This window comes from Notothenia rossii (genome assembly GCF_949606895.1).
Source record: "Notothenia rossii genome assembly, chromosome: 4".
Lineage (NCBI taxonomy): Eukaryota > Metazoa > Chordata > Actinopteri > Perciformes > Nototheniidae > Notothenia > Notothenia rossii.
Window position 1 is genome coordinate 32,635,758 of NC_136902.1, and position 15,358 is coordinate 32,651,115.

Consider the following 15,358-nt stretch of genomic DNA (forward strand, 5'->3'; position numbering starts at 1 on the left):
CCTGAGGGCGTTGTTGATGACCACGTCAACCTTACTTACGTGAGTGCTTCTGCTCTAGGCTGGGGCGCAGTATTCCGCTGCAGAGAAGACCAGGGCTTGGGTCGACAATCACAGCGTCTTAGCGCAGGCTCCCCAGGTTGTTCCAGCGAGGCGGTGGATCAGCGCGACCCTTGATGTTACCTTGGACTTGACTTCTTCAAGGTGTTGTTTGAAGGACAGTGTCCGATCCAGACGCACACCGAGGTACTTCGGGGCTTGCTGGACCTCCAGACGTTCATTGTTGAAATGCACCTCAAGCTCCCTCCTAGCTTCTCTGTTGCTAAGATGGTATGCCGTTGCTACTGTCTTTCCGATGTTGAGCTGTAGACGCCACCTTTGAAAGTATGCTACCAGGGTGCTCATGTCGTCGTTAAGGCCATCTTCCATTGCCTTCCATATTGGTCGTCTCAGCATGATGGCTAGATCGTCTGCATAGCCGTACTTTCTGGATGTTGTGTCAGGTAGGTCATGTACATAAATGTTGAACAGCATCGGCGAGAGAACCGACCCCTGTGGAACATCGTTCCTCAGTCTTCTGAGCCTGCTGCGTTGGCCACTGTCTGGAGGACAAAGCTGCAGTTGGTAATAATCCTTATATTTATTATAGTGCTTTATCAATGACTCAAAGCGCTTTACAAATACACATTACATATACAGATCATACATACATGTAATGGTCATCTACTGTGGACAATACCCACAGGAGCAAGTTCAGGTGAAGTGTCTTGCCCAAAGACACAACGGCTTTACAGACGCAGCGGCGGCGGGTTTCACCTCCTTGACCAATGCACATCCGCCCATCTTCACACCTCAAAGTCATTGAGGTGCTTTTACAAGTACACATTGATATTATACATGTACTGTGGACAATACCCACAGGAGCAAATTCAGGTGAAGTGTCTTGCCCAAGGACACAACGGCCTGACGCAGTGGGGCGGGAGCGGGTTTCGTAAGCGTCTCCATGATGAACTTAGCCATATGCCGGTCTGGTATTGTCCTCAACAGCTTCAGGTGGAGTCCACGGTGCCAGACGGTGTCATATGCGGCAGTCAGGTCCAGGTACACTACCCCAGCTTTCTCATTGTCCTGGAAGCTGTCTTCGATGTCCTGAGAGAGTAGCGTTACCTGGTTTACTGTTGACCTTCCACGTCGAAAACCAACTTGTTCCTGGCGAAGCTGTGAGTCCACCACTGGCTCGATGCGGCTATGGATCATCTCATCCGTTTGCTCCTGCAGATGACAAACACCCACCTCTCCGCCTCTTCCAAAGGAACGAGCAGAGTGTGGCAGAGTTTCAGTTAGATTTTTTTTCGCCGGTCAACATGTCCGTTAAAGTTGAAATCTTCCGGACAAAATTAGAAAAGTGCCGGTCAAAGTTCTTCTTTGTTATTTATTGAGCTTTAAAACAAATGAATAATGACTCTATAAAATCATATGAGAACGGTGTTGGGAAAGTTACTTTTAAAAAGTAACTAGTAATAGTTATAGTTACTGCTCTCCAAAAGTAACTAGTTACTTTATTAGTTACTAAATTATAAAAGTAACTTGTAACCAGTTACTTTACTTTACTTTCAAAATATTAACAATACAATTGAAAATGAAATGCTTTCACTGGTATTTTGCTGACTAGTTCTCTGAAGGCAACAGACTTGAACGTTGCGATGGGCAGCATGTCCTCAACAACATACCTGGCAATCAATCTGTTTAGTTGACACTGGGTGACATGTGGCAATTTAAAAAAATAGTTTTTTGGCTGTTTAGATGGTGTTGCTCCATCTGGGTCACTGCCGGTGGTTGAGACGGTGGGGTCTTTGGCGACTAGTTTTATAGCCCCATGTACATTACTTAGGTGCTTCAGGAGATTGGCATTGCTGTTTTTCGATGTGGGCAATGCTTTCTGTCCTGCACACAGTTTACATTTTACCGTAATATGTTTTGCGTCCTTTATCCCCACAAATTGAAAATAGTGGTTATATTTCCAAGTTGCAAATGCACTGCTGCTCTCGCTGATACTTGCATCTGCCATTGTGTGTGTGTGTGCTGGTGGTGAGCGTTGCCGTGTGTGTGTGTGTTAGCATTAGCAATTGTTTGTCTGTGTGTATTTTCCCCATAAGGCAAGACCGCCCAACTCTGTCTCTGATTGGCTTACCCTGAAATGTTACCCCGCGTTAACCAATCATCACTCCTCTCTGGTTACTTTCACTTTTCCATGGTGCTGTGAGAGGACATCGCTGTATTCGCCTGTAAGTTACATCCACAGGGAGATTCGGTTCAGTTCCATCACATAATGTAATGCAGTAACGCACCCATTTAAATCACAGTAACTATAACGGCGTTACTTAATGGGAATAGGTAACTAGTAACGCTATTAGTTACCGCAAAAAGTAGTTGTGTTACAGTAACGCGTTAGTCCCAACACTGTATAAGAATAATACAAGGAGGACGGAGATCTCTTTTTGTCCCCCTCTTCTGAGAGCCCAGCAACTGATCTCAAAGCACACTCCCCTCTCCTGCAGGGGGGCGTGGTCAGCTGCAGCTCATTTCCATTAAAGCTACGTCACAGAATCAGCCCCTGCAAAAACAGGGCTGGAAAGAGCAAATAGAGCGAAATGAGGCATGGCTAAAATGCAGGGTCTGTTTGGTATTTTGAAAAAAATACTATATATTTATATACTTTATATAGGTATGGTCCGACAATATATTGTTCAAATATAGCATGATAGGTCCACTTTAAAGGGATCTCTTAGAGACTTTGGCCTTAGTTTAAACCCTGCTCTCTGTGTGTGTTCTTCAAACTGTGCACTTGGAAATGTACCAAAGGACCCTCCATCAGGTATCCAAGTTACTTCCTAAAAGGAATATATTTTTAAAGCTATTCTCGGGGACGGATTCCTGTGACAATTTACCTATATTACATCAGGCTAGATTGATGAAATCCAGAACAGCACCCATAAGGGACTTTCTATCGCGCTTGAGCTCTGATTATAAGTGCTTTGCTGGCAAGCTGAAAACCACACAATACTGGAGACAATGAAAAGCAAATGTGGCATTAGGAATTCAGATTGTAGTTCAGCTCTGGCTATTTTCACCAACTCTAACCACCCGCCTTCTTTGCTCCTTGCTGTCCCCGCAGGAGCTCACTTCACCTCTCCTCTCACTAGCCGCCCAGCTATCCTCACACTTTCATCTCTCTGTCTCAGCGGGATGGACGGATGCTCAAACAAACTGGTAATCTTAGACCCCCCCCTCCTTCGCTCTCTTTGCCTCTACAGCCTTCTCTGTCACTCTTCCACTTCCCCTGTCATCCTTTTATCTCTTCCGACCTCTCATCTACCCCCATCGTCTCTCACCGTGTCTGCTCTCCCTGTGCTCCCGCTTCATTCTCTCTATCACTTATGGCCTGGCTGCAGGCAGTTCTGCGGTATTGGAAGCAGCATGGGGCTTGAGGAGTCATCTGGTACTAAGCAGAGCTAAGCCCAGCTTCCGAAAAGCATCTTAGTGCTTTGGTTTGGAAAGGTTTACAGAGAATATCAGATGATAGAGCGGTAAAGCTGAAGGCTTGGCCTCAGACACCTCCAGTCTGGGAAGAGATGACTGAATTAACAAACATTTTGGCAGGAGATCATTTTGAAAAGGTAGCATTTGGCAATAGATCTGTCACCATATGCTCTAGTCTAGTGGACCTAATGAGGGACTGTCAAATGGTTTCTAAAACCATTGTTTGTTTTTTTAAGTGTTAGCACAACAATTCCGTTAACTTAACCAAGTGTTATGGTTGTGGAAAACATTGTTGGGATCTGCTCTCAAAAAACCTTTTCTACCTTTAACCATGAGGTCAGGTTTAATTTTCAACCTCTCGCAAGAGGTTTCACAAATTTTGGGTAACCATCTTGAGTGCTTATTTCTAACAGAAACCACCATGACTCCCTTAACTAACACGTTTTCATTTCTAAACCTTTTAACGATAGATCTTAAAACAGATCTATAATTCAACAGATTTGTGGTGATTTGTGAGGATCTGACACCTCTAGGACAAATACTTTAGATGAAAAAAACCTCTATGTGTTTTAGAGAGCCCCTACAGCTAGCAGCTTTAACTGGAATGACTTTTAATAATCCTTCATTTGAAATAGTCCTCGGTGACAAAAAAACAAATCATCATAATTTGTTTCACTAAACACTCAGTTGCCATCATAGCAGGTTAACTGTGACCAAAACGTTCTGATGGTTATTATATGTGCAGTTTTACCATTTAGTTGCACATATATTTTTTAATATACTGAAGATTTGTTGTATTAAACTGCATTTGTTTTAGCTATGTAGACATATTAACAACCAGGTGTTTATTAGTTTAACATATTTAACTGCACCCTCCCTATCAAAAATGGCATTGAGTGTTGAAAGCAAGCAAGCAATATCCTGAAGTATGGTACCCTCATGCTTGAGCATAAAACTGTAAATGTTAGCGACTATTTTTCTTCCAACTGCTGTCTTTCCAATATAGCTACAATAATTTCCGTCTGTGCGTTACAGTTTAATGAGTTTCTGCCCACCCCTCTTGCCTGAGGATGGTGCCTCTTGATACATAAGGTCAAGATCGTTTTTCACTTTACGGGCATTTCACCAAGAAACTGTAAGAATTGCTTCATCTCTGCCCATGGTGCACGCTGGTGAGAGTCAAGGTCAAAGCATTATGTGTCATTATAATTACCATAATTAGATGTAAGTAAGTTCAATTGAAAATACCACCAATATCACCAAGATTAATTGAACTTTTTTGCTATAAAGAGGTAGTCTGTAGGACGTCTTCAGGTAAGACCTGGAAACCGACTCTGCTGTGGTTCCAGCTCTGCCATCTGCTGGTACGAAAACTGATGAACCTTTAGCATTCAGTGTCATCCAGAATGCTCTAGCAATCAGCCAGATTGAACAGGCGGAGGATTCTACACTCACTGTGAGGATATGGAGCTCAGCAGAGAACCAGGCTTTGCCGTGACTCTGGCTCTTCCAACCCCCCAGGATGGAGCTGTCATGACTGCAGTGGATGATCTGACAACATTTCTTTAGTTGGTGCATTCATTGTGAATCCATGCAATATAAACCAAGACAAGACATGATCAGACAGGAGGTTGGAGTTATTTATTATATAAAACAGTTTGAGTCATTTAAAAGGTTTAATGTGTCTCATTTCAGTGTCAGAGAGGTATGAAAAATTCATTTTATATTAACTAATTGTTCCTGCGTTTACAAATAATAAACAAATGAGCATATGAGACAATGACAAAATACAGTACAATGGAGTAAGTAGGTCCAAAATGTATTTTTGTTATCATTATATATGTATACAGTTCTTAAGTGACTTTCTGTACCCGGTAAATGAAATCCAATTAAATATGCAACATTTACCTTTTATTCATTCATTTACCATAAATTCAGATAAAAAATACATTTTTGCATGATGCACACATGAAAGGGAGCAGAAAATACCCAGAGTGCTGCAGATACACACCTTTGAAACGTGACCATTATGAGTAAAGGTTATAGGGATTCATATTTACTAAGCATTCCTATTGAACCAAAATGTATATTAAACTGTAATATGAGACATAATCCCTGTTGGCAAAAATCAAAAGCTTCAACCAGCAAGGTTGTGATTGGCCCCGGTGCAAATATTGTTTTGGGGTGTTAGCGGTGATTTAAACCTGAGAGCAGGATTAGCTGAAAAGACTCCAAGGAAGCTTTCTTAAAAGTTAACAGCATTACCCATTTTTCATAACCTGTTACTACGTATTGGGAAAAAAGCAATCCAATTCCCACAATGGCAAACTCGAGGAATACATTATCTTTCTGACATAAACAACAACAACGGCTTGATGTCCTTCCAAGAATTGAAAGACACGTATAATGTGCCTGGCTCTTCTTTCTTTTTCTATTTGCAACTACGTACTGCCATGCACACATATGGAGTTCCTTGGAATCAACCTCTGCCAACACATCAATTAGGTAAGGTCATATTAAGTCCAAACAGTGTGAGCGGCACTACTTCATATATAAAAAGCTGCAAGGTAAATTAACCGGATATATTGGCATCTCTGCAGTATGGAACGCAGATCTAAAAAAGTATATGCAGACTATTGATTGGAAGAGAATATGGAATAATATCTCCTTAACATCGCGTAACCACAATCACCAATTGATACAGTATAAAATGATACACATATTACCTGTCGACCAGAAAATGCTGTCAATTAAGGATTATTCCAAGCCCCATATGCCTTCTCTGTAACCAAAAGACTATTGGCACATATGTACACATGGTTTATGAATGTACTGCAGTAAGTACGTTCTGGAAACAGGTTATTGACATTGTATACGTGGAGATAATTGAACTGCGCCATCAGCTAGCTTAACTAGACTGATGCTTCACACGTTTGTTTAGTGACCTACAGTAGGAACCAGGCAGATTCCACTCGAATTAAATATGACAACTAAATAAAATGATGTATATTCCTGAACAATAACATGTTAAGGTACAAATACCTTTAGCAGCCGCTACAAAAATATTTTTTATAAAAATATATTTTGTTGGCATAACAGTTATTTTTTCTATTCAAACTGAGTTCATTTACTTTTTAAAGTTTTTTTTTGTTATAAACAAACTTCTTTCTATGTCTCCCCAAAACACAAATGTGAAGTTAAACAAATAGACAGACGAATACAGACAATACATAGGAAATGACTGTGTAACATGGGGAAATGTTATGCAACATCTTACAATTCATATCAGTTGATGTTTGTTTAATGTGACAATTAAAACGTTTTTTAATTGGTACAATCTACACTGCTTGCATATAAATATTGTGGTTTTGAGTGTAGGCAAGTCATATTGTGTGCGTTGGTTTATACAGGCATTTTTACTCAAGCTGTTATTTTAAGTGCTAACAAGGAACCCCTTCTCTTAGAACTTGTGTACCTTACGATCGCTAAAAATGACAATACATGCCAAATAAAAAGCTGACGGGAAAGCTGAATAATTGTTTATATTTTCTTATCTTCATGTCATGGGTCTTAAGTGTTGAGCCTCTGCATCTGGAAATCTAGTTGACATTAGATCACACCCGTTATGTCTGCACATAGAGGATGTGTTAGACAAGCCCCAAATAACATCTTCAAGCTTATTGTTCCCGATGAGCCTTACAGAATGAAGGGATTCTTGTGCATCTTCATTTTTAGTATGTTAAAGGTTGGTGAACTTTCACCGTGCAGCCATTGAGCACTGTTGACAAGGCCTGAGGAGTGTCAAAGTAGCTGTTGCAGATTTTTATTTTTTGAAGACGGTATAGCAGAACTTAATTGCATTGTCTTTCCATACCTCTTGCAGCAATTACTTACAGCTTCTGACATCAGCAAAGATAAGTAAAGATACATTTGCCACAAAAATCCATTCAGTTGTAAAAGTAAAATGTGCATATTTTCTTGGGATGGATGTTACTTCCTGACATTGACATTGGTGGTTTGTCAGTACAGTTTAACTAGATAGACAATATTAATCAAATTGCTTTTGGCTAGATCCATGGTTTCTTATATCCTGGACAGACTTTGGTTATGTTTTATAGCCATGCATGATATTTTGACGGTGAAAAAAAACATTCCAGTAATTTTGGAGTAAAACATTTCAAATGTTGTAATACAAAATAATTGATAACTGCATATTGAGGCTTTTTGGTTGAAGTTAACTAGAACATAGGCCAGTGTTTCTTTGACCAATTGATACATTAAAATAAAAAATTCTCCAGTCATAATGTCCAGTGAAAAGTCAGCAGCAGTACAGTATGTCCTAATTTAAATGTCAGGCAATCCTACATGTGTTTTGCTTTACAAAATGCTCAATGCTTCAATAATTTCGTTGTTTCTATATGAGAATAAGAAGACTTTAAGCTGAGGGAAATGATGTATGTTGAGAGTTACAATATAGGCTTGTGACATTTTTTTGTACTTATTATTTTTGTATCATTCACTCGTCTATTGGTGGCAATTTCTCCCAATTGTCTGGGACATTAAAATCTTTCCGGACACATTGACCAGCACCAACCTTTTGGAAAGCTGCTTAATGTTCTTTGAAAACCCTAAATCTTAGCTCCTATATCTACAGAGTGTATGTGTATTGACAAAAACATCCAACAGCAAAGCAGTACAGGTCACGGCAGGTCAAAGGAGAATGTTGTTGGAGATGACTTTAGTGCAACGGACAAGGTCATGGCTCCGAGGGTCCGTATGTGTCGCATTGATTATCAGACACGCACTGTACCAGCTGAACAGACCTGTATTCTACAAACTACACAAATAGAGGCAGACAGGGGAAACACTGCTTAGTACTTAGCGGACAGGTGTGGCTGTCAAATACTATGACAGTGATATACTATGACAATGAGTCTGGCAGACAAAATGCAAGCCAGGCAAACTCAACAAAGGACAGGTAGATGATTCCTCCTCGCAATCAACAAAATACAAGAGACAAAGCGGTAGACAGACAGAGGAAGGAAGAAAGAACTTCTGACAGTCAGACTGCAGATTAAAGACATAGAAAGGGAATAAACGACACATTGGTTTGGAATTTGCCTTGGAGGGTTGGAGATAATAAGATAAGCTAGCCAGGCATAAAGAGAGCAAATTTAGATGGTGAAGTAAATGTTGGGAGAGTCTAGAGGTGGGAGATAAATGGTGCCTCTGCAGAGATATTGTTTCTAACTGGACTGAATAAAGCTGCATTATTGTTAGGATTGAAGCAGTTTGCACACAAAAAAAAGCAATTGTTGGCGAATTAGTATATTAAGTAATTTATTTCAACAAAAAGCCCAAGGCATTTAATTGTTACATCACTTCCTCAGCAAGGAGATCATAGGTCATGCACAGATCTGTACCCTTGACCCGGAATGTTCCACAATATCCAAGCTTACTCTATTGAGATACTCAGCCAAAGCTATCCCTATAATCTCTTATTGGCACATCAGCAAATAAGTGGATATGCAACGATACCAGTAGCTGGTTGCTGTCTGTTTTGCTGGGCTATTTGACTTGTGAAACGTTGCAGCATTCAGAGAGTCTTTCTGACCAGCAGCACTGGCTGTAGTCTTCAGTGAAAAGGCTGTCCCGCAAGCGAAACAAATCTTCTCTAGGCTTCATGTCTTGACATGAAAAGTGAAGGCGCAGTCTCTGTTAATATTTATTTTCCATGCCGTTATAGATTCATAAAATAAGCTTGTTCTGTATATCTATTATTTAACTATTTAAGTGAATGAATAGCACTTTAATGCTAATGAATACACTGAATGAAACGTAATCCCTCAGTCTTGTTGACAATGTCTAGTGGAGGCCTAAACGTTAGCAATATCTTAAAGATGATGTACTTCCGAATTAGGAAGGTGATGGATAACAATACATTATTTTTGAAAAGCTACATGCTTCACATACTACAGTTCCCTAATCAGAGCTGAAAGATGATTCACTTCATTTCATTAAATGAACAGAAGGTCATTTTGTTTGTATAAGGGGTGTTTTTCTGAGTTCCTCTCCGCTAATTTCAGGTTTGTGAGAATGTCAGGCCTTGTCCTCTGCATGCTTTATTATTGTGATGCTTCAGGTGATAAGCTAGGTTTATACTATTTCCCACCATTGTTGGATTTTAAAGTAGCTAAGGGCTGTTTTGGGATTGTTTCATCCACCTCCACATAGCATACACTTTGTTTATAGTACTACTAGCCAAAGTATCAACTCTCTCTGTGTGTGTATAAGGTTGTTGCAAGTTCTTTCAGGAAGACTGGGTATACATTCACTCCGCAGCTGCATATAATCAGCTCATCACGGGCGTTCTCTTTAACCTATTACATTTCACCTCATTCTCCAGTAGCCAATCACCTTGCTGCAGCCAAACTTTTAAATGGTTCTCCACTCTCCTGCAGCATCATGAAAAGCTGAAATCAAATCAAATATTTCAGGTTGTCATGCTGCCGCCCGAATAAAATACACACGGACACACAAACGGACACACAAATAGGTGTGTACAAGAGAAAGGCTGGCGTGCAATACAGTTTTATTTTCATCTGAAAAAAGTCTCCCAACCACTTTTCAAAACGAAGTGACGCCCATGGGAAACATTAATAAGTACAACATATTTTCTTAAATGTAGCCTATAAGGCATAATATTAATTATTTAAAGGAAATCTGAAAATGTTTTATTCTTCAGAAAGAGTATATCAAACAAGTAGCCCTCGATGGAATTCCTTATCTTTTAGGTAGCTCTCGGTCTCGAAAAAGGTTGGTGACCCCTGATCTACAGTAAACCGGTGGTTAGCATCGTAAGGGTCCTGTAGACAAAAAGCCAATGAGATCTTTCCATTGGAATTTATATTTTAAAATAAATAAGATATGTGAAAAACATTTATTTATGCAATTTACACGTTATGCTTAGCATGATAATCTTCACATATTAACACCACTTTTATCATTTTTGAGGTGTAAATGCAATTGTCAGAAACTAAAAGCTAAGTTAGACTATACTGAACTGGACGATGGTCGCATGGCGTCATGTCATCACTGCTAAATAAAGATTGCTAATGTTTTGCTATGATGACATTTAGTAGTTTCATAGTTTCAAGTCATTTGTTAGCAACTGCCATTTTTATGAAACATAGAATCTTAAGATATTCATCTGTCGGATTTTGCTGAGGTGTGTTGTATACAAAACATGAACATTTGTTAAACTTGTACTTGTACACATCAAAGACCTTAACTTAGGCATCTAACCAAAACATTATTTAAAGGTCCCATGTCATGGCCATTTCTACTGATCATAATTACATTGTTGAGGTATACTAGAATAGATTTTTATTATGCAATTTTCAAAACTCACATTGGTTTCTCATACAGCATCTCTGTATATTATGTGTATTCACTCTGTCCTAAACGGCTTGTTGGAGCTCCTGCCCCCCCCTCCCTGTGAGCCCAGTGTGCTCTGATTGGTCGGAACGTTGCGAGGCTCGCTGCTCAGTGAGCTGGCTTACTGGTGTGGTTTCCGGGTCGGCAATACAGCGAGACAGCGCGAAACTCATCCTGAGCACACACAAACACTCACAGCCGAAGTGAAAACAATAAGTGTGGCTTGATATTGAGTTGGAAAAAGGTTTATAATGCTGTGAGCATGGATCTACGGAGAGCATTTCTCCGCGATCCCAACTCGTCTATTGCCAACCAGTGAGCTCTATGCAAGTCAATGGGACTCCATGTTAGTTGAAAATGTACGCTAAAGGTCCTGGTGTGTGAGGAGCTCCACGGATTGGTCCATTTTGGTTCCGGGAACCGCATGACGTCATGCAGTTCCCGGAAGAAACAAATGGAAAAAGAGAAATCTCCAACGAGGCGTTCTGGGGCAGCATAGACAGGTCTTTTCTGTGTTAGAGTTTTACTCCCAACTGGGTGTACTTTGAGGGGTTTTGACTCTGCAGACCGTTTACATGCAGAAACCCTTCATAACACACAAGGGGACGGGTAATAACCAGAAAAGCAAATGGGACCTTTAAAAAAACATTGACTTTGACACACAAGCAACTGGAAATGTCAAAATGCTAACTAATTTCCACGTTTTAAGAATGCACCATGCAGTCTCTGGTTCTCTGTTAATGCAACTTATACTTAAAAATTATTTCTCTAAACAACACTGTGATTTTTATCTTCGGCTTTCAGGATGCACAGTCTTATGTAAAAAGTTTGAATAAGTAAAGGCATACAGGATATTCAACAGCAGTGCAATTAATTATTCATTGTGCAGCACCATTCATTGATGATGTTTTACACACAAAGTCCATTAAGCTTGGCTGTCTCAACAAGTGTGCAAAAGCAAGCTTAATGTATATCCAGACAACAAATACAGAAAAAGCTTGTTGTTTGTCTTTCTCTCCTGCTTATATTCTAAAGACAGGAGCAGGACTGCAACATTGGTTGACTGTATGTTTTGGAACTTGAAATGGAAAATGAAATGGGATGAAAAGTTATCGTTATTTGCAGCCGAACAAGGTTACATGTCTAATAGAGACATGGCAAATGAGGAGAAAGCATTTTCATTTTTGCACTTTGTTATTGTCATAAGAAGGATAATACTCTGAAAATGCTAGTGTTGCCTCAGAATTAAACCTGTCTTGAGGGATGCTCCTGGAAAAACTGCAAAGATATATGGGCAGCCTATCTATGAGAATAGCTGGACCAACTTAAATTCAGCCCACCTTAAGCTCATGCTGTGGCTATTGTCGGTAGCTTCCATAGACGCAGGGGCGTATCTAGAAAAATATTCATGGGGTGGCAAAAGGGTGGCAGGAGATTTTGAGGGGTGGCATCCCCTGGCAGAGGTAGGCTATATGCTGATTTAATCGCAGTCATATCAATCAATGTTAACTTGGAAAGCCACAATATTGATATTTTAACTCAATAACATAGGTGACATTATTGTGGCACATCATTAAAGCCTTAAATAGAAATATATAAGGTGGCAGAAATAATTTTATGAATGCTAACTGAACAATAACTGAATGAGTTTGTTTCACTCTTAGACCAGCAGGGGTACCAAATCTATGCAGACTGCTGCAATAAGTACATTAATGAACTGTCTCTTCGATGTTTGTCTGAATTAATATGATACTATTAACAATCATATTATTCCTATCAGCTGTCAATCACTGTTATGATTCACATATTCATTTATTATTGAATAAACTATATCTTTTGGAGGAGTTAATGATGAATGTTGCTCAAGATGCTTGCTCACCTTCCTTCAAATTTGAAAGACAAATTACTATCATAAATATCAAAATTCATAAGAATCAAAAGAACAGTTCAGCGCCCCACGACTTTACTGCAAACAGTTACAACCTTGACTTCACATCAGAAAGAACAAACATTGAAGAAGTGACTAAGTGCATCAGTTAGGGTTAAAAAAACATGTATTCAGCTAAAACATACGCTGCAGTTATTATCCAGTGGAAAGTCCTTACCTACTGCCCACCTAGCACGCCCGGGTTAGGCTTTGTGTGTCAATTCATTACATTGCCAGTATCTTTCGTTGTAGTGAAATCAATTAATTTGTTTTCAGTCATTTCATCCTGGACCCGGGCTTGCCGCCTACTTAAATCAAAGTGGTTACTTTTTTCTGGCTGGGCATTGTACTTTTACACACCATCTTCTTTGACTTTCTCAGGAAGAAAACAAATATATACACACCAGAGTTCCCGTTAGCCGGTAATTACCGGACTACGACCGGTAAAATATGCTGAAGACCGGCAAATCTAAATCTCTCCGGTCAAAGTGTCCGTTCAAAATAATTTCCGTTTAGCGCAATACCACATCAGTTGCGCAACTTGCGGCACTTATGTGACAGACAAAAGAGTATGTGACAGACAAGAATAGTCAATTCTAGTGTCGAACACTTAATATGGAGAAAGAGATGTCCTGTATGGGTTGATTGTGCATTAATCTGTTGGTAAAGGTCCCATGTCATGGCCATTGCGGGGTTCCGGTGAGCATGTAAACAAATGCATAATGCTGCGCTATACTTTGTGGCCTCACTCGGTTGCATAGCAACGCTTATTGTTTAGATTTATTTTAATAAGCAGGTAGTCCTATCATTAGCTTGAACTAGCTAGATCTGATCGATATGGACATAAACGCGATTGAAGTCTAATCTGACGGGAGAGATAGATCAGCTGCTGCTGACGAGTCGACACGCAGCTCTGCATGATCACATGCAGCGGTGAGCGGAACAAAACACACACTTCAGGTTAGAATATCACACGTAGCTATTTTAATTACCTCTCAAACTACCGTAACTAGTTATAGATATGTTTAGTTTTACTGTCGGGCCACTCATTACTGATCCGCAAGCTGCATGATACTGACGGGCTGTCAGGAGAGGAAGAGAGCTCTCTGTTTATTATTTCCGTGTTATTGTAAGTTACTGTTCACTTTTGAATAATTTTGTTAATCTACTATAATTAGTTTGTTTAATATCGAATCATATACATTTGTTTTAAAGCACAATAAATAACAAAGAAGACCTTTGACCGGCACTTTTCTCATTTAGTCCGGGAGATTTAAACTTTAACGGACATGTTGACCGGCGAAAAAATATTCTAACGAGAACTCTGATATACACGTAAAGGCCCTGGCACACCAGGCCGAAATCGGCCGTTTTTGTTAGTCAGACGACGAAGCGTGCCCTGTCGCCCAAACTGAATTTGGTGTGTCCCGCACCGTCGGCCCTGACACGCCTAATTTGGCCTTTCATGGCCGACGCACGGCCGATTCAACATGTTGAATCGGCCGTGCGTCGGCCACAAGCAGTCGGACAAAGAAATCACTCTGATTGGCTATTCAGCTAGCGAATCAGTGCATGAGAAGCTAAACGGTTGCTTGAGGATGTCTTCCACAAGCAACACTCCAATGGCTGATAGCTCCAGTAACGCACGAAACATGTTTTTGATGGACGAGAGTGAAAATAGAACGCACACGCTATTTGTTGTTTGTTTTGTTTATATCACGTAGTTCTTCTTCTCTGTCTTCCGGTTGTTGCCTGTTTTTAATGACGAATACACACTACCGCCGCCTGCTGGTAAGGAGAGTTATTGCCACTCACACATGCGCAGTTCGTATGCACTCGGGTGAAGTCTTTGCGGTGTGTTCCAGTGCGACACATGGCCAAGACGCAAGAGAACACGCCGACGCAACAGTCGGCGTCGGCATCGGCGAGTTCTCTGGTGACTGCTTGGTGTGCCAGGGCCTTTAGGTCATCATCTTAACAGTTTTTTATGCTCATCCGTAAGCAGAGCATCAAGTTGGCATGCCTATAACAGCTGAATGCGGCGATTATCATGTTGTTCAGCAAAACGCCTCACAAACTTATTAAGATCAACAGCTTTAGTGCGTTTTGATTCAATGCTGCACTGTAAAAAATGGCTTTGAATTCCACAGTTATTTACAGTGTTTGTGCACAGTAAATTTTACTGTGCACAAACACTGTAAATAACTGTAAAAATGGTATACAGGGTTAGGGTTAGGGTTACAGTATGGTATACAGTAATTTAAAATTACTGTATACCATTTTAGAGTATAATACCGTGTTTCGAACCAAAAATTAAAGCAACTCTGGAGTTACTGTAGAAATAGTAGTAGTAACGTCCCAACTGTATAACATCACAGTAACCAACAATTTACTGTATAAAATCACAGTAACCAACAATTTACTGTAGAAGATCACAGTAACCAACAATGTACTGTA